This window comes from Chiloscyllium punctatum, chromosome 30 (genome assembly GCF_047496795.1).
Source record: "Chiloscyllium punctatum isolate Juve2018m chromosome 30, sChiPun1.3, whole genome shotgun sequence".
Lineage (NCBI taxonomy): Eukaryota > Metazoa > Chordata > Chondrichthyes > Orectolobiformes > Hemiscylliidae > Chiloscyllium > Chiloscyllium punctatum.
Genome location: NC_092768.1, coordinates 60,401,204 through 60,426,402, shown reverse-complemented (window position 1 = coordinate 60,426,402; position 25,199 = coordinate 60,401,204). Strand labels below are relative to the sequence as shown.

Below are 25,199 nucleotides of genomic sequence, written 5' to 3'. Positions count from 1 at the left end.
AGGAGCCAGGATTTGAATTACTCTTGTAGCCACTGTGTTTATGTGGTGAGACCAATTCAGTTCCTGATCAACGATCATCCCCAGGACAGTGTTGATAGTGGGTGTTCAGTCATGGTAACACCATCGAATGTCAAGGGATGGTGGTTAGGTTATTTCTTATACGTGATGGACATAGCCTGCATTTGTGTGGCATGCATGTTACTTACCCCTTGTCAGCCCAAGCCTGGATATTGTCCAGATCTTGTTGTCGTTGGACTTGGACTGCTTAAGTACCTGAGGAGTTAATTATTTATGAACATTAAATAGTCATGAGATTATGCAAATTCCTTTTTCTATCAAATGTCATGGACTGTATCTTGTGGTCACTATCATATTCATTTTCATTATCTTTTTATTTGCTTCCTAATTCAGACACAAATATTTGAACATCGATCGGAATAAAATTACATAAATTAAAAACACATGTTTCTAAAAGTAAACTAATTGAAGGAAATACATTACTTCTTTATTGTCTGCATTTTGAGAAAAAAATAAATTCTTTTCAAAAACTAATGAATGGCTGATTTATTGTCCTCAATCCATCAATCTAGATTTTATATTTCAGTCATCAGTTTACCGATCTTAATGTGCGTCTAATCAACACTAGAGCAAAGTATTTTTAAAATATTGAGTCAATTTATTTGTTCAGAATACAACATTTATTAGGAATTCATTATCCTTATAATAATTGCTGAATAAGTTATTTGGCTTTCTAACGTGTATCGTCAGATCCATATATCATTTTATTTCATATTTTAATTTAATCCATTGCAACAATGTTATTGTTTTCAGGTCAACTATCCCACAATGGAATCAATCATTTTGCATCCAACATGCTTTGCAAACTGACTTTTGCTCATTTGAATAATCACAGTAATCTCAGCCTTATGAATTCAGAGAACTGTAACTACTTTTCTCTGTAATACTTCCTGTTCATGACTGCGCATTGCACAGTCATGCAGCAAAATTAGATTTCTCCTTCTAAATGTACTGATAGATTTTAGAAAATCTAAGTGTTGCTAATATCTAAGTATTGTTCAATTCAGTAGCGGGTATAAATGTGTAATAATGGCTCAGTGCATGAAGTAATGTGAAGATATTGCAATGTACAAACTCACAATGATTGTGAATATCAATTTTTATCTTAACCATGGAACCAGTTGAATTGATTTAATTATATTTCACTTTGATGCTCACGTTCATTGTACTTCTAATCACAATAAGAGCGAAATATTTCATGTGACAAAATTATTTAAAATTCATGTCACTTTTTTATGGACACAAAATACAATTAACACCCGTTTGTTCTTTCCTTTACCAATCACAGTGAAGTTTGAATTGTAGAATGCTAGACTGACACAGCACAGAAACAGACCATTCAGCCCAACTTAGCATTCCGGCCAGGTTTCCTAAACTAAACTAGTCCCATTTCCCTGTGTTTGTCCCATAACCGTTTGGAAGTTTTCTATCCAATAAACTGTCCAAAAGTCTTTTAGATGTTGTAATTGTACCAGCCACTGCCCTTCCTCTCACAGCTCATCCCAAAATGTGAAACACACTGTGTGGAAAAGTTTCCCCTCAGACCCCTTTTAAATCTTTCCCCCTCACCTTAAATATTATTTACACCGCAGAATCTTTAAGACTGCAAAATTATTAAAAGTTGAGAGGTATTTAGAAGCAGTGTAATAACATTCATACTTCAATCAGTGATGTGAAGCAAAGAAATTCAAGATGTTGTGATCATTATAATGAACAACAGTTACAAGTTGAGACAATGTTGGCTGAAAAGCAATTCAATCGACACTTAGGTGTTTTTACACATCGCTGTTGAAGGTGGGAATTGAATCCATGCCCCCTGGTCTACTAGTACAGATATTACCGGAGTCCTCCATAATATTCCCCTGCAGGAAGGGCAGGACTATAATCACATACTTACTGTGTTTATTCACAGGGAAAACAACTCAGATATTTATTGTTCGAATTGGACAAGGATTGCATTAGACAGTTCCATAGGGTAATGTACCGATATAAAGAATTAGTCATTTCTAATAATGAAGGAACGAAGTAACAATGATCTTAAATAAGCATAGATCTCATGATACTCAAGTAAGTCAATATGTTTGAAGCAGTTATTCATCTGCATAAATAAAAATTAACACGCTTTGTCATGCACATGAATTGGAAATTAAGCAGTAGTCATTCAATATGACTACTCAGCGAAAGACAACTTCCCTCATTTTCAAAAAATTGTGATTTCTAAGAATTCAAGGTCTATTGTAAAAGCATAGAACAAACATTTGTAATTCTGGTTTATTTACACAAGAATCTCGTAAAATTTAAATAATGTATAACATGAAAAATACTGAGTTCTTATTGTAATAATCAGAAATAAAGAAATGTTAGAATTGAAGTGAAATACAATCGATACAAGAATGTGAACAAAACTGTGGATGGTGAAAATCACAAACAAAATCAGTAATTGCTGGAAAATAACTCAGCAGGTCTGGCAGCGTCTGTGGAAAGAAGTAAGTGTTAATACTTTTGGGCCAGTGACCTTTCCTCAGACTGCATTTTTGCTCACAACCAATTCAATCCAGCTAAACTTCCCCACTTAAAATTATTTTTGCTCAGTTTAAGAGATTGTAGAGTGCAATATTGTTTGTACCAGTTGATGTACTGAGACATAGTCCCTCATCTACAGCTGGAGATATTGGATTTCAACAATGATTACCGATTAGATATTGTCAATAATTCGTTTTAGAATGGCTGATAACAAATTTATGAATGAATAGAAAACCCTTATTGCAATGTAATTCTGCAATATGTTGGGGGAAAAAAATAAATATTTATGTGAAAAATAATTCACCATCTCTTAATTGATAAGACTGATTAATGATCCTTCCATTAATATGAGAATTCAAATGAAAGAGAACGAGATAATTAGAATGAGTGTTGGATGAGAAAACTTTGGTTGATTGTAGGTGTGTTGACCTGAAAAGAATGTTAATATTTCATTACGATACTGGCACTAAGAAATAATGGATTCAACAAAAGTGTTAATCTCATGATGGTGTGTGAATTGAAATAACAATTAAATAATAATTAATGTTAGAACTCAACACTTAAAATGATTCAATGTATTCAAAGCAGTTTGTCCTTGATATCCATAAAGATCAGTATACTGAGAATTAAAACATCAGGTTAATTTAAAACCAAAATATCACACCTTTGAAGATTATTCATCAGAATTGTTCTGTCATTGAAATAGCCTCATTTCTTCAAGAATTCTGCATTTCCCTCATTTTATGCCTTTTTTCCACAGGTATCAGTACTGGAACCCTTCTGTTTGCGATACAAATATATAGAAGTGAAATGGATTAAAATCTAATTGGGGGAGTTAATAAGTTTGCAGATGATATAGCGTTCAGTGTAGTTGAGGACAATGTTGAGCAGGAAAAAGATAAATTGCAGATATGGGCAGATAAATTAAAGGTGAAGTTTAATCCATACAAGTGTGAAGTGTTTCACTTTGGAAGCTCAAATGTTAAGGAAAAGCAGATAGTTAATGGCAGGACCCTAATAGCTTTATTATTCAAAGGGATCTTGGCGTTCAAGACCATGGTTCCCTGAACGTGACCATGCAAGTAATTCGGTGGTTAGGAAGGCAAATGGCATGCTTGCCTTTATTGGTCAGGGAACTGGTTACAAGAGTCAGGAAGACATATTGTAAATTTATAAGACTTTGGTTAAGGCATACTTGAAGTATTGTATTCACTTCTGTTCGCCACATTACAGGAAGGGTATGGAGGCTCTGGAGAGGGTACAGAGGGCGTTTACCAGGATGCTGCCTGGATTCGGAGAGGCGAGAAAAACTCAGATTCCTTTTTGTGGAATGGCGGAAACTGAGGGAATACTTGATGGATAGCTGTACAATCATGAGATACATAGATAGGGTTGACGGTCAGAGAGTTTTTCCCAGAGTTGAAACATCAAAAACTATGTGACATGCGTTTAAGGTTAGGGGGAATGTTCAAGGGGCATGTAAGGGGCAATTTGTTTTTACCCAGGTAGTGGTAGGTGTCTGGAATGAACTTCCAGGGTTGGTGCTGAAAGCGGATACATTAAGGCTGTTTAATGTTCATTTTGATAATTTGGAAGGATATGGACCAAGAGTAGGCAGAAGGGATGAGTTTCTTTTGTATTACGTTCAACACAACGTTATGGGCCAAATAACCAATTCCTGTGCTGCACAGATCTTTGAGAGAAAACTAACGTCGAACTCATACGACATTTAATCTAATTAATATTTAGGCACTGGTGTCAGAAATAGGAAGGAAATAAGTAGAGAACGAACTTGACTACAATCTAAAAATATAGTCAGTTAAATTTACAGAGTTTTATGGTATTCGTTCTGAATTATCAGATTAATAACTTTGATGGAGATGTTTCGAAAATGTTTGCAGTTACTGATGTGCTGACCCAAAATTACCCTTGTTCAGTAAGGTGAGATGCACATCATAATTTAATCAATTATTTCTTACTGCCAATACTACAATAACAAAATCTTTCAGGTCTACACCAAAAAGCATTGATTTCCAGCCAATGCTCATTATAAATATCTGAATGCTACTCGTTTCAACAATCAAGGTAATAACAGCCTCATTGATTAAGAGATATCTAAGACATTTCAGTAATAATTACTGTTTATTTCGACAAATTGCACGTTGAAACAGCAATGTGAGATTTCTCATTAATATTCAGTTCTCTGAGAGCATATTAATAATTTAGTTATTTATAATATCTAATAATTGATCATTGCAGTAAGGGGTATAACAGTGGAATTATGGCTCCGTTCATTAACTGATGGAAAGATATTGTTGTGTTCACTCTCCCAATTATTGTGAATATCGATGTGTATTTTGATTTGATTTGATTTGATTATATTTTTCTTCAACGTGAAGACTTATGGTATTTCTGATCACAGTAATAGTTAAAAATTTTAAAGTTAAAAAATCAAATTTGTGACTTTTTTGTCAAGAAGAAAGAAGAATTTACATACGTATGTTCTTTTCTTTATCAGAGTAAATTTTGAATTGTTGGAAGTTATACATGTGTGTAAGGAAGGGGAGCTGCCTGCTGCAGAATAGTCACATTGAATGTTTTTTTTTCGCAATGACATCCTGCTGCTAAGCATTCTAGCTATCTTTTGATTATAAGAAAAACTACTTTAAACACATTCCGCAGTCATATTTTTCATGAATTAGCAATATGTGTATTTATCTTTCTTTCAATTGCCATGATTTTAATTTCTAAGTAAGAGCATATGTGCTTAGTACCATCATTATTGGGAATTACTATTTCACTCTCAGTCCATTACACACAGAAACAGTCTAATTAATTCCCAGCCAAATTATCGGAATGAATATTGATTAGTTTTCATTTGAGTAATCACAATTGATTATAATCCCACCCTTCCTTATTAGGAACATAACGAACGACACTTGTGCAGCTCTAGTAGTGTCTCTCCTATGAGACTAGGAGGTGTGGCTTCAGATCCCTTCTCCAACAGCGATACGCCAGAGCAGCTTAGAATGGTGATTAGAAAATATCTAAGCAGAGTTTGAATTGATTTTCAATCCAGTTTTAGATCTGCTTCTGTCTGTTGTTCATTCCAATAATCTCTCAATCTGCAATTTATTATCTTCAGATCATTAATAACATTATGCATTATATTATATTATATCTAAATTTTAGATTTGAGGACACTGCAGTTTTTAAAATTTTAAAGGATGTAAGTAATGAAATTCATTTTATTTAATCAAAATACATTCGGGTATTATTCATATGGTGGGCAACAGGATTTTACTTCCAGTCAGCTCATGAATGCTCACATTTTGTTTATTCTGTGAACTTAATGCTGCAGAAGAGATTCAATAAACACTTAACACATCAATATTGTGCATTTCAACACCTCCCGTACACCAATCCTTATTCTCTAGTCCGAGCAGATGAAGAGATGAAGATCGCCTGATGAAGAGGCAGCACCTCGAAAGTTAGGGCTTCCCAATAAATCTGTTGGACTATAACCTGGTGTCATGTGATTTTTAACTTTGCTCAGCCCAGTCCAACTCCAGCATCTCTAAATCAGTGTTTCACAAAGGAATTCCCATAATTTTTAAAAAGAAAATATGACTTTAATTAAGAACTTTAAAACGCGATTGTTAAACCCTTCCGATATTCGTAAAATATCTCAATGTAAGTGAAATCAATGCTCACAGAATAGGGCACATACAGCCACACAAATGTCTTCCTGGTCATCTAATTACTGCTCAGGAGAAACACCGGAGTAAGTCTCTTATCGTTCCTGAGAACAAGAGTCACAATAAACATTTGGTGGCCAGTTCCATCCAATAAATGCATTTGATTTCTTACGTTTTGTTTCAGTAATTGCACACAAATTATTTAGCTAAAACCAATAACCATGCTTTATTGCAAATGACTGAGGATGGTAACATCAACATACGTAGCAGCTGGTCAATCAGGGTTCCAGTTAAAGTATCGCACAATAAAATAATTTCATTTCGGCTTAGTACAACTGTAGGTGAAAACCTGTTGATTTTGCGCATTAAAAACCTTTATCTGCTTATGCAGAGAAAATACTGAAAGGTGGCACTGTAAATTTAATTTATTTTGAGTTTCTTTCACGAAAATAATCATGTGAATTGCTTCTCAATTTCTTCCTAGTTCTGATACAAATGTCAAAATATTTACAATATTAACTCTTTATGAATAATGAAAGAGTTTTCTCTGCAAGAATGACATGAAGATGTTCAAGGTCCTCTAATTACTGTTGAGCAGAATACTCTTCATAAGGGTCTTATTATCTTAAACCGATGCTTATTATGACCTTGATTTTATTTCTGACTGGGGTTTTGGTGACTGATGTGTTTTCAAACCATGTGCAATGCATAAGGATTTCTTTCAATTTGTTACAAGAAAAAAAATGCTTTGAACATGTTGATTTCTAATTATTTTTTACTCCCGAGTTATTTATCGATGTACAATAATCACAGAATTATGGAAGCTCCCTGTATCTTATGTTCACTGCAATATGCACTTTCCCGATCTACTTATTTACTTCCTACGTCTGACATGAATGTCTAAACATTGGTCATGAACAAAAAGTTGTAAATTAAAGCTACATCTCAATAAGCAAACCAATGGATGGAAACATGTACTTCTTGTAATCCTGCATTTTTGAACCAAAAGCAATTCTGCTGAATCATCACTGAATGGCTCATTTTTGTGAATCCATAAAGCTAGCTGCCATATTCTTTTTCTCAGTTTACCGATCTTAATGAATATCCAATCATCATCACAACAATGTGCTTTTAAAATATTGATTTTTTTTTAGATAATAACGTAATTTTCCAGTCACTGCCATGACAATAATTGCACAATTATTGGAGTTATTCTTTCTAACACATATAGTGCGATTCACATTTTAATTGCATCAATTGTTTCTTAGTACGAATACTACAATGCATAAATCAATTTATTTTTCAGGTGAACGATCCCATAATGGAACCAATGACTTCCCATTCGATGTCTCATTGTAAATATCTGATACTTGCTCATTTGAATGTTCACGGTAATCTCAGCTGAAGCGTTCAGAGAAATGCAATTATTTTCATCAGAATAATTCCTGGTTGTTTCTCCACATTGCTCAGTGAAATAATTAACTGAGATTTCTCAGTATTCTTAAATGAAATGATATAATTTTGACAATTCAATTGCTTCTATTATCTAATCGTTGCTCAATATAGTTCACGGTATGACTACGAAATTATGGCTCATAAATTAAATAATGTAAAGATTTTGCAGTGGGCATTGTGGATACCAATTTTTATTTTAACCGTGGAAACAGTTGAATTGATTTAATTATGTTTAACTTCAATGTTAACATTTACTGTATTTATAAACACAATACAAGTTAATCACTTTTCATGGAACAAAATCATTTAAAATTTTTGTAACTGTTTGAAGTACAACAGAAGGAACTAACATCTCTTTATTGTTTCATGAAATAGTCACAGGACATTTTGAACTTTGGGAAGTTGAACATTTCTGGAAAGAAGGGAAGTTGTCTTCAGATGAGCAACCGCATTGAGTGACCAATTAATTTATTTTCCTAATCATTTATGTTGCAATTGCATATTAATTTTCTTTTCATTCTGTGACAAACTGCATTGAACATATGGAACTTTTGGATTGATTGAGTTTCGTTCATCAGTGTACACTGATCAAATGATTAGTTTTTGTCTTATAATGAATAATCACGAGATTCATATTTAATTAAAGTCTTTATTGGTTTGTTACATCATTACTGTAAATTACTAATTCGCTTTGTCAGTTCATTACACACAGGAAATACGCAATTAATTCCCATTCAAATAATTACAAGAAACATCTGATTAATTTTCATGTGAGTTGCCGCCGTAAGCATGTGGCTATACATCTCCCCTTCCGGGATGGTAACATTATGACGGGTCCTTGTGGAGCTCTGACAGTGTCTCTACGTCAAGATCAGGAGGAATGATTGCAATTTCCACATTCAGCGGAGATGTGTCAGCGCAGCTCGGAAATTTCATTAGAACATATCTGACTATAGATTGAACTGCTTTTCAAAACAACATTAGATATTCTTCAATCTGTTCTTCATTTCAATCATCACCATATTTCCTATTTATTTTCTTCAGTTCACTAATAAAATGATGCATCTAATTCTGCTGGTTCTACATTCCTTGGAAAAATAGTTGACGATGTTGCAACCTTAAAGATGGGAGAGTCTAAGACATGGTAATCATGATTTGTTTTACTGTTTAAAGGAACCTAGTTCAAACATTTCAAGCACATAAATCTTTATTCTCCGGTCGTATAAAGAGGAAAATATTAACAGACGAAATTCCTCTTCAGCAAAATACCAAATGCAACTTCATGTTATTCATTGGACAGCTGATCACCTACATTTGTAACGAAACATTGCAATTCATCTAAATACCGGTATGTGCATTGATCAAATTTATTTTCTAATTATTACTTATTCATGAATTGTCAGAAATTTATTTTTATTTTCCATTCACCTATTCATATTGAATGTAAGATTGATATGCTGTGAAATTATTGGCGTGTTTTCATTTGAACATTTAATTTCTCTCTCTCTCTCTCTCTCTCTCTCTCTCACACACACACACACACTTATCTCATTTCATGCATGATGGCTTCAATGTACCTTCTAAACTTAAAAGATTTTGTTGACTTTAAGTAGTATCTTTAGCACTCATATCAATTTAATCCAAAATCATAGAATCATAGATTCATAGAATCTATGACTCTATGATTCTATGACAGTGTTGAAACAGGCCATTTGGCCCAACAGTCCACACTGACCATCCAAAGAGTAACCCACCCAGACACTCCCTTACTCTATTACTCGACATTTCCCCTGACTAATGCACCTAACCTCGGTAAAAACAATGACTGCAGATCCTGGAAATCAGAGTTTAGATCAGAGCTGGAAAAGCCCAGCAGTTCAGGCAGCATCTGAGGAGCAGGAAAATAAATGTTTCGGGCAAAAAGCCCTTCATCAGGGATACAGGCTGTATTCCTAATGAAGGGCTTTTGCCCGAAATGTCGATTTCACTGCTCCTTGGATGCTGCTTGAACTGCTGTGCTTTTCCAGCACCACTCTAACAAGATCTAATGCACCTAACCTGAAACATCCATGAACATTATTGGCAATTTAGCATGACCAACTCACCTTAGCTGCAGACTGTATAATATCACAATATTATTGAAAGCAATGCTCACACAAAGCACGACACATGAAGCCACACAATGGTCTTCATTACCATCTAATTACTGTTCAGGAAATAGTCTGAGTAATTGTCTTATTGTTCCTGAGATTAATCACCACAGTAAGCATCTTGTCATTATTCCAGCCAATAAATACAATGGGTGTCCTTTGAAATTTCTGTTCAGTAATTATCCATGATACTTGTTGCTCAAAGCAGTGTTTATTCTTCATTACGAGTGGCCAATGATTCTAACAGCCATTGGTCTTGATCTTATTTTTACTGAGTGCAATAACCACAGTTAACATTCTTGCCAATAAATACAAGGGCTATCACCTTATTTTTCAATTCAGTAATTACACATGATACTTGTTGCTGAAAGTGGTGTTTATTCTTTATGAAAATTGGCCGAGGACACTGAGAGCAAGACATGTTGATAGTCTTGATTTGTTCATGTTTTCAAACAGGTTTTCAGGCCATGTATTTCAAAAAGAAGTAATTTGACTTCATTCAAATTTGAATGTAAATATTTTCAGATATTTTCCATTCAAAATGTTTATTTGCTTATTCAGATAACATTTGAATCTTGCCTCTGCAAATTGTGCTTTCCATTCATGGAAGTACTCATTAATTGGTCCTCGTTTCATCTTAGATCTGATGGAAATTTGAAATACTGATTACAGTGAAAATTGTGTGAATTATACATGAGAAAATCTAAAAGAAAATCACGAAAGGCGCGATAGAGTTCTTGAATAAAGAAAATATTCCTTCCAAAAAACAAAGTTAAAAATCGCACAACACCAGGCTATAGTCCAACATGTTTATTTGGAAGCACTGGCTTTCGGAGCGCTGCTCCTTCAAACAGCTGATGAACGCTGGTTCTTCTGAAAACTAGTTCTTCAAAATAAACATATTGGTTAATAAACTGCTGGTGTTTGATTTTTAACTTTGTACAGCCCAGTCCAACACTGGCGCCTCCAAATCATTCCAAAAATAAAACCCTTAAGTCTGTGGTTGAACAATTCAACAATCCTGCAACTCGATGATAATTCTCAGTTTATCAATCTTAATAAATATCTAATCAATGTCAGTGTAAATTCCCGGAAAAGAACAAATCGTTTTGTTTGTTAAAACACAAACTTTAATTGAAAATTCATTGTTATCACAATACGTGAATTATATTTTAAATCTCCAGTGATGTGAAGTGACCCTTGGACAGAAATTGGACGTTGTAAATTCACCTACAGGCAGAGAAATCGGGACAAATACAAAATCAATCAACCTCAATCAAAAAGCAGTTAAAATCAATCAGCTCCAGAGTGAATCAGATTTTCTTACACCTTGGCTTCCAGCCAGTGCCTGAGCATTATACACCTCGCTTGGAAATGTCAATAATGAAGGGTTTTCACACCAACACATTGGATTCTTTGAATCCAGCTCATGACCACATGTGGATGTTTGTCACAAAATTATTAATCATTTTACAAATCATGGAAAATATCTCAAAGCTCTTGAAATAAATTACTCACTGCACATAAAGCCACACGATGGTATTCAAGGCCACCTAATTACTGTTCAGTGCAAAATCTTTTGTCAGTATTGTATTGTTCTCAAGATGAATAACCACAACAAACATCACGCTTTCACACCATCCCAAATATATGCAAGAGATTCCTTCTTATCATATACACACATCATTCCCACACCATTAAATAGACTTCACTTACGACTAAGGATGCTGATAGTAACATGTTTTGAGATAAAGGAATTCCTTTATCTCTGATAGGTTTTCTGATAGGTTCCCCCAATCATCGTGCTAAAAATGTAAATGCGGCTCAATACATTGCAACAGATTCCCATTAAACCTTTTTATGTATTCACTCAGAGACAATGTTTAAAAATTTCCTCTATAAATGTTGTTGACTGTTTTTTGCTATGATACCCATGTTCCTTGTCGATTTATTTTCTTTGTAATGTCGACACAAATGTCTGAATATTGATGACATGAAAAGTTGCATGGATTATATATTGTATTTCTACAGAAGAAAAGCTGAGACAGCAATTACAGATTGCAGTTTTATCTGAGAATATTGAATGATCAATAATCAATGCATATCGAAAATATTTTCCAAAACATCATGCCACCATTCTAACTCTCAGTTCACTGATACTAATTATTATGTAATCGATATCACAGCAAACCCGTTTGGGAATATTGAATCACTTAATGTGTCAGTGTTCTAAAATAGATTACCAATTCATTGTTAGTCCAACAATCACACAGTAATCCAAGTTAGGTTTTGTAACAAATATCGTGAGATTCACATTTCAATTTAATCATTATTTTGTCGTGCCAATTTTACAAAGAAAAAATTATCTTTTATTCCAGGTCAACACAACCACAAACCAAGCAATGATTCCTCATCCAACACTGACAGGAAATATCTGATACCTTCTCATTTGAATGTTCACAGAAATCATTGGATTCATATTCGCCTTACAAATGAAGATACGTCTGATTGTTTTAGACTCCAATAATTAATGTTCAATTCTACATGTGACGGATTGTAATATGACATTTATAATTATTTTAAGTTTACCGTGACTAGTTTTAACACTAATTGTTACTTATATCTAATATGTAATCATTGATCAAATCCAGTAGAGTCGGCTTTAATTGTGGAATTAAGTCTCAGTGACGTAGGCATATTGCATGGTACTGTTTCCTAATGGTAGCGAATGCTAATTTTTATTTTAGTGCTGAAATCCTTGTAGATTTGCTACTGTTGGGAAGCCCCGAGCAGCCTGCCTTGGAATTAAAACACAAAATGGTGGAGGGTAGATAAATGAGACGAACAATCTGTTTCAGTCATAAGTTAAAAAAGAACATTTTGTACAATCCTACTCCAAGTCCATAAGTATGCCATTCCAGACAGTCATATTCCAGATAGTGATAAGAGAATGCCAGCATACAGAAAAATGACCAACCCTGACTTTCATTAATGAAAGAATAATTTTCCCAGTGAATGAATAAACACCAGCTGCAGGATAGAGCCCAGCTAACTTCCACAGCGGCTATCAGGGAAACAGACAGGGTTTGATTGCCAGAAATAGTTACTATTTTTTTTGGAGAATAGATAGATAACTTTCAGTGTGGAAACAGGCCCTTCGGCCCAACAAGCCCACACCGCCCCGCTGAAGCACAACCCACCCATACCCCTGCATCTACCCCTTAGGTAACACTATGGGCAATTTAGTATGGCCAATTCACCTGGCCGGCACATCTTTGGAATCTGGAAGGAAACCGGAGCACCTGGAGGAGACCCACGCAGACACGGGGAGAATGTGCAAACTCCACACAGTCAGTCGCCTGAGGCGGGATATTGAAGCCGGGTCTCTGGCGTTGTGATGCAGCAGTGCTAACTACTGTGCCACCATGCTGCCCACTAACGTTGCTCAGAACATTTAAAAAGTTTCTAATTACATATTCTTGAGAATCGTAAATAAGGCAGAGTGAGAGGCCCAAAGGACTGCAACAATTAATTTTGTAATCTGAGGAAATAAAATGCACAGAGAGATCCCAAGGCCTGGAGATTATACCACCTGTAAAACACCATGAAGCAATAGGAAGCTCGGGCTATCCATAGCGATGTTCATCCAAGATTAGTTGTTCTACAGGATAGGGTGTCTGTATAATGAGGGAAGGACTGTAACTACATTGCATATGGACATTGTAATACAGAAGGTGTGGAAAAATACTGTTTTTTACTGTACACGTTACAGTGTGTCATGGATCTCCCTTCCTAGATTTGCCTCGGCGGATGATCCCTGCATTAACTGATTGCAGCATGAGTAAACATCTTCCACTTGCCTGAGTTCGGCCTATCTCCTCAGTCTTCATTCCTTGTCAGGGGAAATCACTCCTACAGCTATGGTGACATTTTAATTCAATATAAACACTTATTATCTGTGAAGCTATTCCTTGCAGAGCGATATCATTTTCATGTTTTTTTTTATTTTTTGTGTGCAAGAAAATAATGGAGGAATATCCATTTGTTATTTAGTTCAACTTAAGCTAAATTTTAAATTATTGAAAGGACTACACATGGGGGTGGCGGGGGGAGGGGGAAGAACGATTCTTCAGCTCAAATGTCACATTAAGTGACAATGTCCGCTTTTCAAATCATGTGACCTCCAAAGTGATATTCATTTTTTGGTTTCATTTTGAGATAGTTTTATTTTCTTCCAACAGTAGTTGTCAATGATCAATAATCACAGAATTATTAGTTTTTTGCGACAAAATGACTTCCTGTACCAAAGGTTTTTAACTCGATGTTTAGTTCATGATAATACTCACTTTCCTATCCTCATTATTTTCTTCCTAGTGCTGACATTTATCTAAACATTTATCATGATAAAAGTTACATTAATAAAATAGACATGAACCGACCAAAAAAAAGTTGAACGATGTTCAATTGTTGCTGAGATTTTTTAATTATTGAAGCCAAGTTTTATATTTTAATTTTCAGTTTATTAATCTTAATGAATATACAATCGACATCAGAGCAAAGTGCATTCAAAATATTAAGTCAATTTATTTATCAGGATTTTAGAAACAATGATCAATTACAATAATTACGCAATACTTTAACTTCGGCTTTATAACAAGAACAATGTGCTTTTAATACCTTCCATATTTGTTAGTGTGACTGCTACAATATTAAAACCTGTTTGATCAGGCCAATATACCCACAAAAGACCAATAATTGCCATTGCAACATCATTTGTAAATATATGACTTTTGCTCAGTTGAAAGATCACAGTCTTCTCAGCCATTGGAAGTCAGAGAACACCAGTTATTTTACACTGCAATATTTCTCTTCGTTTCTGAACATTACTCAGTGGAATAGGAAGAGGAGATACTTCATTATTCTTAAATTCATTAATAAAAGTTTTCAAATCGATTTGTTGCCAATACCTAATAATTGTTCAATTCGGTAAGGGGTGGACATGTGGAACTATGTTTCCATACAATAATTCATACAAGGACATTGCAATGTACAATCACTCAATCATTCTGGATATTGCTTTTCAGTTTAAACTTGGAAACACTTTTGAATTGATTTGATTGGAAATCACTTTAATGTTAACATTTATTGTGTTTTTAATCACAATAACAATTGAATATGTTTCATGTGCAAAATCATTCAACTCCCCATGAATTTTTTGAAGCATACAAAAAAGGGTTGGCATCTATCTTATTTCATTAAACAATTACAGGAAATAGTGACTTCTTAGAAATCGTACATTTTCAGAAAGAATGAAAGTTGTCTTCAGCTGAATAGGCACATTGACTGACCAATTCATCATTTTGTTCCAATTTACATGTCTATCAAAAACATTCTAATCTGCATTTCAGAAAATGAGAAACTTCTGACCATATAGAATAATTAAATTCATTTTTTATATATAATGCACACTAATCACACCATCCTGTCAAGCTGTCGTTCCCCAAGTGATCATAAAAATCTTGTTTAACTAAGACATTTGTTAACTCCCATCATTATTGTAAATTGCTACTGAATTTTAACTAGATTACACACAGTATCCAACCATTTAATTCCAATCCAATTATTACAATAAACATCTGATTAGTTTTCAGCCCTGCCCAGCCTGGTTGGGAATGTTATGAAGGAATCTTGTGCAACTCTGGTCGTGTCTCTGTTACCAGACCAGAGGGTACAATTTCAATTCCCACCTTGCACAGAGCTGTGCCAGAGCAGCTCTGAATGTTGATAAGAAAATATCTAAGAATCGAATGAATTGCCTTTCAATTCAACATTAGATATGGTTTCATTTGTTGTTCATTCCAATAATCACAATATCTGCTATATATTTTCTTCAGTCCACGAATAACAGAATGTATCTAATTCCACTCAATCAATATGCTTTGCAAAATATTTGATAATGTTGCACTCACAAAGATGAAATATGCAAAGTACAGATATTCCTTGATTTTCTTTTGTTCTGAAGAGCTGAGTTCAGACTGCACATAGAACTTGATGCTTCAAAGGTGTAAATACGAGAAAAAAATCAAGTTCTTCTTCAGTTAAATAAACAAATGCCACTTCCTACTATATATCAATTTTTAGTTATTGATCTGTTTATGAGTTGTCTTAAATTTGTTTTTAGTTTTCCACTCATCTATTTATATTGAATGTAAGATTGAAATGTTGTGAAAATATCCGAGTGCATCCATTTGAAATTGAATTTTGCATATTTCTCTCTAATCCAGTTTATTGCATGATGACTTAACTGTGTTTTGCTCAGCAAACCTAGAGAATACTCAAAATTGTCTAATCTTAAATAAGATCTTTCACACCCAGTTATCAGCCTGTTCCTACTTCATGTAAATATTTAAATTTATTGAAATCAATGTTCACACAAAACAGTGCACATAAAGCGACACAAAATATTCATCATCAGCTGATTACTATTCAGTGGAATAACCTGAGTAAGTGTCTTATTGTTCCTGGGACAAATGACAACAGTAAGCATTTATTTACTATTCTATGCAGTTTATGCAATTGATGTGTTATATTTCAGTTCAGTCGTTCATGTTGATTTATATTGTTTAAACCAATAATTCTACTTTATCACAGATATTGAGGATACTACAATAACGTTGGGAAGCAAATTTTTGTCAATCTAACAATCTTTAAGCTCTTTTTTTGTTGTATATTTACAAGAGACAATTCAAATTATAACCATTTTATTACAATTTGAACAAATACTGCATTTTAAATTCGTGAAGTTCCTACATTTTTGAAAAAGGGTTAGTCTTCACTGTATATGTCATATTTAAAAAACTGCTATTTCAAATCATGCGTGCTACAAAATGATTATTGTTTTCATTTCATTGTAAGAAAAGAACTGCTTTGACCATGTTGATGTTTTTGGCATTTCTATTCCAACATTATTCATCATTGTCCAAAAATGACAATATTATTAAAATCGCATATATGCCACATGTCATTGACTACATTGTTCAGTTTCAAGCTCACTTTCATGACTTACGAATTCTCTTCCTAATTCTGACACAAATCTTTCAACATTGATCATAATATTGATGTATCATATCTCTACAAGGAATCCGGTGTATGGAAATTCACAATTCTTGTATTATGTACATTTTTTACTTAAAAAAAGAAGAATATTGCTCAATAATCACAGAATGGCTCATTTTTCTTCAATCCATAAAGCTAGGTACAATGTTTTATGCCTCGGTTTACTGATCTTGATAAATATCCAATCAACATCACAGCAAAGTGCTTTTGAAATATTGTATCATTTTAATTCTTCAAAATACAGCATTCATTATCAAGTCATTGCCATTACAGTAATGGCACAATTATTTATAAATAAGTCTTTTGAACAAGTATAATGATATTCACATTTAGATTTAATCCATTATTTCTGAGTACGAATAGTACAGTATGAAAATGCCTTTATTTTTCAGGTCACCTACCCCACAAAGAAACCAATGACTTCCCATCCAACGTCATTGCAAATATCTGATGTTTGCTCATTTGAATGATCACGGTAATCTCAGCCTTAAAATTCAGGGAAATGTAATTACTTTTAACTGAATTAATTCCAGTTCATTTCCAGACATTGCTCAATCACTTGCAAAAAGAGATTATTCATTATTCTTTAATGCATTGACAGACTTTGAAAATTAAATTGTTGCTGATTTAGAATAAAAATAATAATTATTCAATCTAGTAGGTTGCACAAATTTGGATTTACGGCACAGTACATGAACCACTGCAAAGATATTGCTGTGCACAATCTCTCAATCATTGTAAATATCAATTTTTATTTTGCCTGTTGAAACATCGTTGAATTCAATTAATTATATTTGACTCAAATGCTCACATTTATTGTGCTTGTAATCATAATACGGCTTACGGATGTTTCATGTAACAAAATCAAATGAAAATGAATTAGCATCTCTATTCTTTCATTCAACAATGGCAATAAATTCTGATTTTTTAAAATTTTGAACATTTTTGGAAAGAAGTGATGTTGTCTTCAGTTGAATTCTTGCATTGACTCAACGAATTCACAGTGTCCGCTACTTATTCTCTTTGGGTTCCTATGAAAAGAGGTTAACTAGTTCTTCTGGTTGTAAATTCCTGGAAAATATTTGACAATGTTGTGGTTTTAAAGGTGACAAGGCTAAGTGATCGTAAGTCATCAGTTATTTTGTGAGAAAGAGCTTGATTCAAACATTTCGAACACACACACACACATTGTTATGCTGCTGTGTAACAAAGGGAAAACAAGTCGCTTTCTTCGGCATTAAGTAAATATATGCCACTTCCAATTATTCATTAGTTAGCTAATTACCTACATGTGTCATTAAAAATTGCAATTCATCGAAACATTGTTATGACCTTTGATCAAATTAAACTTTTAATTATTGTATATTCATGAATTGCCGGGATTTTGTTTTTTATTGTTTTCCATACACCTATTCGTATTGAATGCAAGATTGACATGCGTTGACAATGCCGGAGAGTGTTCATTTGAAACTTGTTTTTTTCATATCTTTCACTGATTTTACTTATTGCATAAGATTACATGGTACCTCAGTGGTTAGCAATGCTGCCTCACAGCGCCATGGACATTGTTTTGATTCTCTCCTCGGGTGACTGTGGGGACTTTGTACGTTCTCCCCAAGTCGATGCGACTTTGCTGTCGTGTCCTCCCACAATCCAAACATGTGCAGGTTAGGTGAGCTGGCCATGCTAAATCGCACATGGTGTTCAGGGATATGTGTATTAGTCAGCTGTAAATGTGAAGAAATATGATCGGAAAAAGTGTTTGGGTGGGTTACTCTTTGGAGGATCATTTTATTCAAACAAATGGCCTGTTATAGCATTGAGGGAACAGGGGTGCTTTCGTGGCGTCGCTAGTATTACTGTACAGCCCGAGATATAAGCCATGTTGGAACTGAAACGGAGGAATCTACAAAGAGGCTACAGAATAACATCGCATCCATTTGGATTTCTTTAAATCACTGACGAGCAGGAAAATGTAAACGGCGAGGGCGAGTGGGGAAGTGAGGAAGTTGCAGCTGTGGTGAAAGTCCAAAGGTCCCTCTGAGAGTGTAATTTCTTTCATTGCTGTTGCTGATTGAATGAGCCACTAACGTGCGAACTGCTCCAAAATATGATTCAGGACCTCTGGTGCCAATTCTCGCACGTTGAATAACGACAGACAGCTTCCAAATGATGTCTTTCAGAGACGACTTTGGGATACATTTGACAGACAGACTACTTCAGGAATCCGTGGTGCACTGTGACACAAGCGCATCAGATTCTTCCCTGTCTTTGAACCGGGCCGCCTGCGCAAGGAATGCAAATGCGGTGCTGCTTTTCGTGGAAGGATCAGAAGGGGGTAACTACACTCTCAAACAGAATGGCATATGATCAGAACTAGGTTGGAGAAAAACTTTACAAGGCTTTGCACTGTTAGTAAATGGAACTGCATTGCATTTCACTACGAGAGCAGATTTGTTTAAGCAAACTCGAAGGCAGGTTTGCAGATGGGAAAGCAAGCAGGAAAGCTCCGTTCTTGTCCATGTAAAAGGCTGCAGTTGAAGAACAAAGCAGTTTCTGCCCAGTTTCGAACTGGGGACCTTTCGCGTGTGAGGCGAACGTGATGATCACTACACTACAGAAACAAGCCGCAGCCGACGCTGAAGCGGCCCCGTGGCACCCAGCACTGAAAGTTGAAGCCATTCTACCTTTCACCTTTCTGTTTCCATGAGCTCGTTGTTTCATGGGACTTGTTTAAATTTGGCTATGTGGTGAGCATGGACGAGATACACCGAAGTATCTGTTTCCACGCGGTATACCCCAATAACGTTGTGTTGCTCACACCTGCTTTAAAGAATTACGTTTTTGCGGAGCTTGCCGTCGCAGTCTGTGGCAAAATCATTTAGTCTGTTCGACTGCTCACGGGAAAGGTTGCATTGTGAAACACTGCAGAAACGAACGACTTCCTTACTTTTGCTCCGACTGGCCAAACTCCGTGAAAGTTTACCAGATTCTCAGTTGAAGATTTTTGCAGCTGGAAGTTACCTCAGAAACCCTGTTAATTCGTAATGTATTGAGCGAATCGCAAAACAGAAAGCATTTAACACGGAACACAAACAAAACTGGAAAACCAAATGCATTTTCAGACATAGCGAGCATGAATGCTAAATGTGAGACAGTCCGAGGGCATGAGCCATAAAGTAATCACACAACTAACAACAGGGCAATTCCAAACTACTCTTTCAAACATACTGGAGCCTGAGTGCACCACCACTTCCCAGACAATGCTGCAAAGCGACAAAGAAAGAACATAATAAGAATGGACCATAAAAAGTGAATTTCACCAATCGCATTCTCGATTAGATTACCTTTCCCTTCCGATGTCTCCAGGACGGAAATGAAGAAAGTGGGAGAAATTCAATAACATATGACATCGAAATAGATTGGAACGATTTTCTCATTGGCCAGAAAACCGAATGACGGCGAGTCGAGTCACCGTAGGACTCTGTTTCGCAACAGCGCTGAAATAACAGTCTCCATTCGGTTCCAGTAAAAGCTCAACTTGCCTGGAACAGAAAGCAACAGTAGAGCTGCTTGCGATTTTCCGCGCGGGAGGCGAACACGATCACGACAGCACAGACACTTTGGAAAATTAGGGACTTTCCCACACCGCAGTCAATTCCCCGGGAAGCAAATCCATTTTTCTTCTGTTTTAAACAGAAATGCAGCAGGTTTTGAAACAGCATTTTAACAAGCTGTGCCGATGGAGCTGTTCAGAAGAAAAGGCCGCGGTGGGATTCCAACCCACGCCTCTGCCGAGACTGGAGCCTTCATCCAGCGCTATAGAGCGCTCGGCCACACTACCAACACTACCAATACGCCCAACTCGTCATTTCCTTGTAATTCCAATTGTGCTCCTGCACAACAACAGATGCAAACTTACGTGAAAAGGGTTCTATGATCCCTCTCCGACTCGCACAGCTGCTCGGATGTGCCCGTCTACAATATCAATTTCTCAGCAGATAAAGACAGCCCATCAATCCAGACAAAAATCAATGGTAAGCTGAGTCTATCTTCTCAGACTGGATTCAGCTACAAATGTATCTGTGAGTGCGTGAGAATATATGATCGGTTATGATTGGGTCAAATTACCATCAGCTGCTTGACATTACTGCAATTTCGATTCTTGCTTTGCTCAATGATTTCACCCATTGCTCTAAACAGGACAACTTTCACGTTTGCACGGAACATGAAACACACCGGACTACAGGGAAAATACACAAAGCTGAGCAGGCCGTGTCCCAAATCATACCGTGCAGCATAGTTTCAGTCACTGTGTCTGTTTTGCAGAATAAGGTTCCCAAAGAATGTTCCACCCTAAAACCGGAGGTCGCATTCCAATCCGAGAACGACAGATTACATCGTGAGGATGCTCTGACCTCTGGGCCGGTTCGAGATGCCACTTTCTTTGCCTTTTACCTTCACCGTGCAATTTGCTGCAGAGATTATCACACCTGGACATGAGCCTCATGGATACCAACTGAGTTGGAAACCTGTGTGGGAATCGACGAGAAAAAGCGACTCAATAAAGTTTAACAAGTTCCATGGTGCTTATTAGAAATGCAGTTTCTCTTCACCTCAATCTAAAAAGCAGTTTCTGAACATAGTAACAGAAGTCAAAAGGTAATTACCTCACCCCATCCCCACTCCGGAAGAGGTGCTAACTGCCCTTGATTGCTTTTTGTTCACGAGGTGAAGTGCTCTAATGCCTGAGTCACCGTCACGTCTCTGGTTGCTAAGCGAGTCACAAAGAAGGACTTTCTCCAGAGCTGCAACTGCCTCACTTCCCCACTCGCCCTCCCCGTTTACATTTTCCTGCTCCTCAGTGATTTAAAGAAAACCAAATGGATGCGATGTCATTCTGTAGCCTCTCTGTCGATTCTCCGTTTCAGTTCCAACGTGGCTTAGATCTCAGGGCGCACCTTAATACTAGCGACGCTATGAAAGCACAGGTCCAGAGGTTCCTCTGAGAGTGTAATTTCTTTCATTGCTGTTGCTGATTGAATGAGCCACTAACGTGCGAACTGCTCCAAAACATGATTCAGGATCTCTGGTGCCAATTCTCGCACGTTGAATAACGACAGACACCTTCCAAACGAGGCCTTTCAGAGACGCCTTTCGGGTACATTTGACAGACAGACTAGTTGAGGAATCCGTGGTGCATTGTGACACCAGCGCATCAGCTTCTTCCCTGTCTTTGAACCGGGCCGCCTGCGCAAGGAATGCAAATGCGGTACTGCTTTTCGTGGAAGGATCAGAAGGGGGTAACTACACTCTCAAACAGAATGGCATATGATCATTTACAATGTTTTCACAGTATTTAAATGGAATTGTATTGCAGTTCACTTCGAGAGCAGATTTGTTCAAGCAAACTCGAAGGCAGGTTTGCAGATTGGAAAGCAAGCAAGAAAGCTCCGTTCTTGTCCATGTAAAAGGCTGCAGTTGAAGAACAAAGCAGTTTCTGCCCAATTTCGAACTGGGTACTTTTCGCGCGTAAGGCGAATGTGATGACCACTACACTACAGGAACAAGCCGCTGTCCCACCTCCTGCGGCTCAGTGGCATTCAGCACTGAAAGTTGAAGCTATTCCACTGTTCACCTTTCTGTTTCCAATAGCGTGTTGCTGTTCAGCATAATTGACATCTTGCAAACGTTAAAAAAAAGACACTCTTCCAACTCAGTTCCAACACGTTTCCAACTCACTTATTATCAATGTGGCTCGTGTCCAGTTGTGAATGTCTCTGCAGCAAATTGTACGGTTCACGTAAAATGCAGAAAAACATGCACACCAACCTGCACCAATACCTGTCTCCTGTTATTAAACTGTTATTGACAGAAACACCAGCACACAACCTTCCACCACTACTCTGTCTCCTGCCAATAAGCAGATATATGCAGAAACACACAAAACCCTCCATCATCACACTGTCTCCTTCCATTAAGTAGATATACACAGAAACACACACAACTCTCCAGCAAAACCCTGTTTCTTGCCACTATTCAGATATACACTAAAACACAAAACACAAGCCTCCACCGCCACGTTGTCTCACGCTATCAAGCAGATATACACAGAAGCACATACACACACAACCCTGCACCAACACTTTGCCTCCGAACAATAAGCAGATATACACAGAAACACACACAAATCTCTAAAACACCTTCCTGTCTCCTGACATTAAACAAATATAACAGAAACACACACACACACACAACCCTTCAACACCACATTGATTTCTGCCATTAAACAAATATACACAGAAACACACACACTATCATTCATGACCACACTGTCTCCTGCCATTAAACAGATCTACACAGAAACACACGCACACACACTCACACACACACAACGGTCTACCATCACACACTCACCGGCAATTAAACAGGTACAAAAAGAAACACACAGACATCTCGACACCATCCCCCTGTCTCTTGCCATTAAATAGACATACACAGAAACACACACAAACCCCTTCACCACCATATTGTTTTCTGCCATTAAACAGATATACACAGGAACACACACACACAATCCATGACACCCAATTTGTCTCCTGTCATTGAGCAGGTATACACAGAAACACACACACAACCCTCCACCTGTCTCCTGTCATTAAACAGATATGTACAGAAATACACACACAAAACTCCAACACCACCCTGTCTCCGGCTATTAAACAGTTATACACAGAAACACACACTCACCATCCTCCACCACCACGCTGTCTGCTGCTATTAAACAGAAATTTACAGAAACATACAGTAACCCTCCACCACCACCCTGTCTCCTTTCATTAAACAGATATACACAGGAACACAAACACACACAAACTTCCATCACCACTCTGTCTCCTACTATGATACAGAAATACACAGAAACGCACATACACCACTTCTACCACCACCCTGTCTGCTGAAATTAAACAGACATACACAGAAACACGCACATACTCCAACCACCACCACCCTGTTAACTGCCATTAAACGGATATACACTGAAACACAGACCCATACATCGCCCTACCACCACCTTGTCCCCTGTCATTAAACAGATATGCACTGAAACACAGACACATCTCTCCACCAGCACCCTGTCCTCAGCAATTAAATAGATATACACAGAAACACACACATGCACAACCCTCCACGACCACCCTGTCTCCTGCCATTAAACAGATATACACAGAAACACACACACAACCCTCCATCACCACCCTGTCTCCTGCCATTGAGTGGATATACACAGAAATGCACACACACAACCCTCGACCAACTCCCTGTCTCCTGCCATTAAACAGATATACACAGAAACAAACACACTCAACTCTTGGCCACCACCCTGTCTCCTGCCATTAAACAGATATACAAAGAAACACTCACACATACACAACCCTCCACCACCATCCTGTCTCCTGCAAGTAAGCACATAGACACAGAAACACAGACATTCTACCCTCCACTTCCACACTGTGTCTTGCCATTAAATAGATTTACGCAGAAACACACACACCAGCCTCCTCCACCACCGTGTCCTGCAATTAAACCAATACATACAGAAACATACACACATATTTCCAGCAACACCCTGTCTCCTGTCATTAAGCAGTTAAACACAGAAACACACACACGTTCCTCCTCCACCACTGTCTCCTGTCATTAAACACGGACGCACACTACCCTCCACCACCACCCTGTCTGCAGCCCTTAAATAGATGTATATAGAAACACAGGCACACAACACTCAACGAACACCCTGTCTCCTGCTATTAAACAGGTGCACACAGAAATACACACACAATCCTCCATCACCACCCTGTCTCCTGCCCTTAAATAAATATACACAGAAACACACACACACAATCCTCCATCACCACCCTGTCTCCTGCCCTTAAATAAATATACACAGAAACACACACACACAATCCTCCAACACCACCTTGTTCTCCTATTATTAAGCAGAGATATACAGAAATACATACACAACCCTCCACCACCGCCCTGTCACCAGTCCTTAAACAGATATACACAGAAACACACACATACACAAACCTCCATGACACCCCTTCTCCTACCCATAAACAGATATATACAGTAACACATGTACAAATCCCTCCACCACCGCCCTGTCTCCTGC

General features: G+C 36.8%; 1 long non-coding RNA gene and 1 other non-coding gene across 2 annotated transcripts in view; one reads left to right on the top strand and one right to left on the bottom strand.

The window, feature by feature from the left end:
• LOC140455038 (uncharacterized) overlaps positions 1 to 25,199 on the top strand; it is a 321,983-nt gene that overhangs the window by 141,908 nt on the left and 154,876 nt on the right. The window lies entirely within an intron of this gene.
• trnav-cac (transfer RNA valine (anticodon CAC)) lies at positions 19,572 to 19,644 on the bottom strand. Its single transcript has one exon. It is a non-coding gene; the product is annotated as a tRNA-Val (tRNA).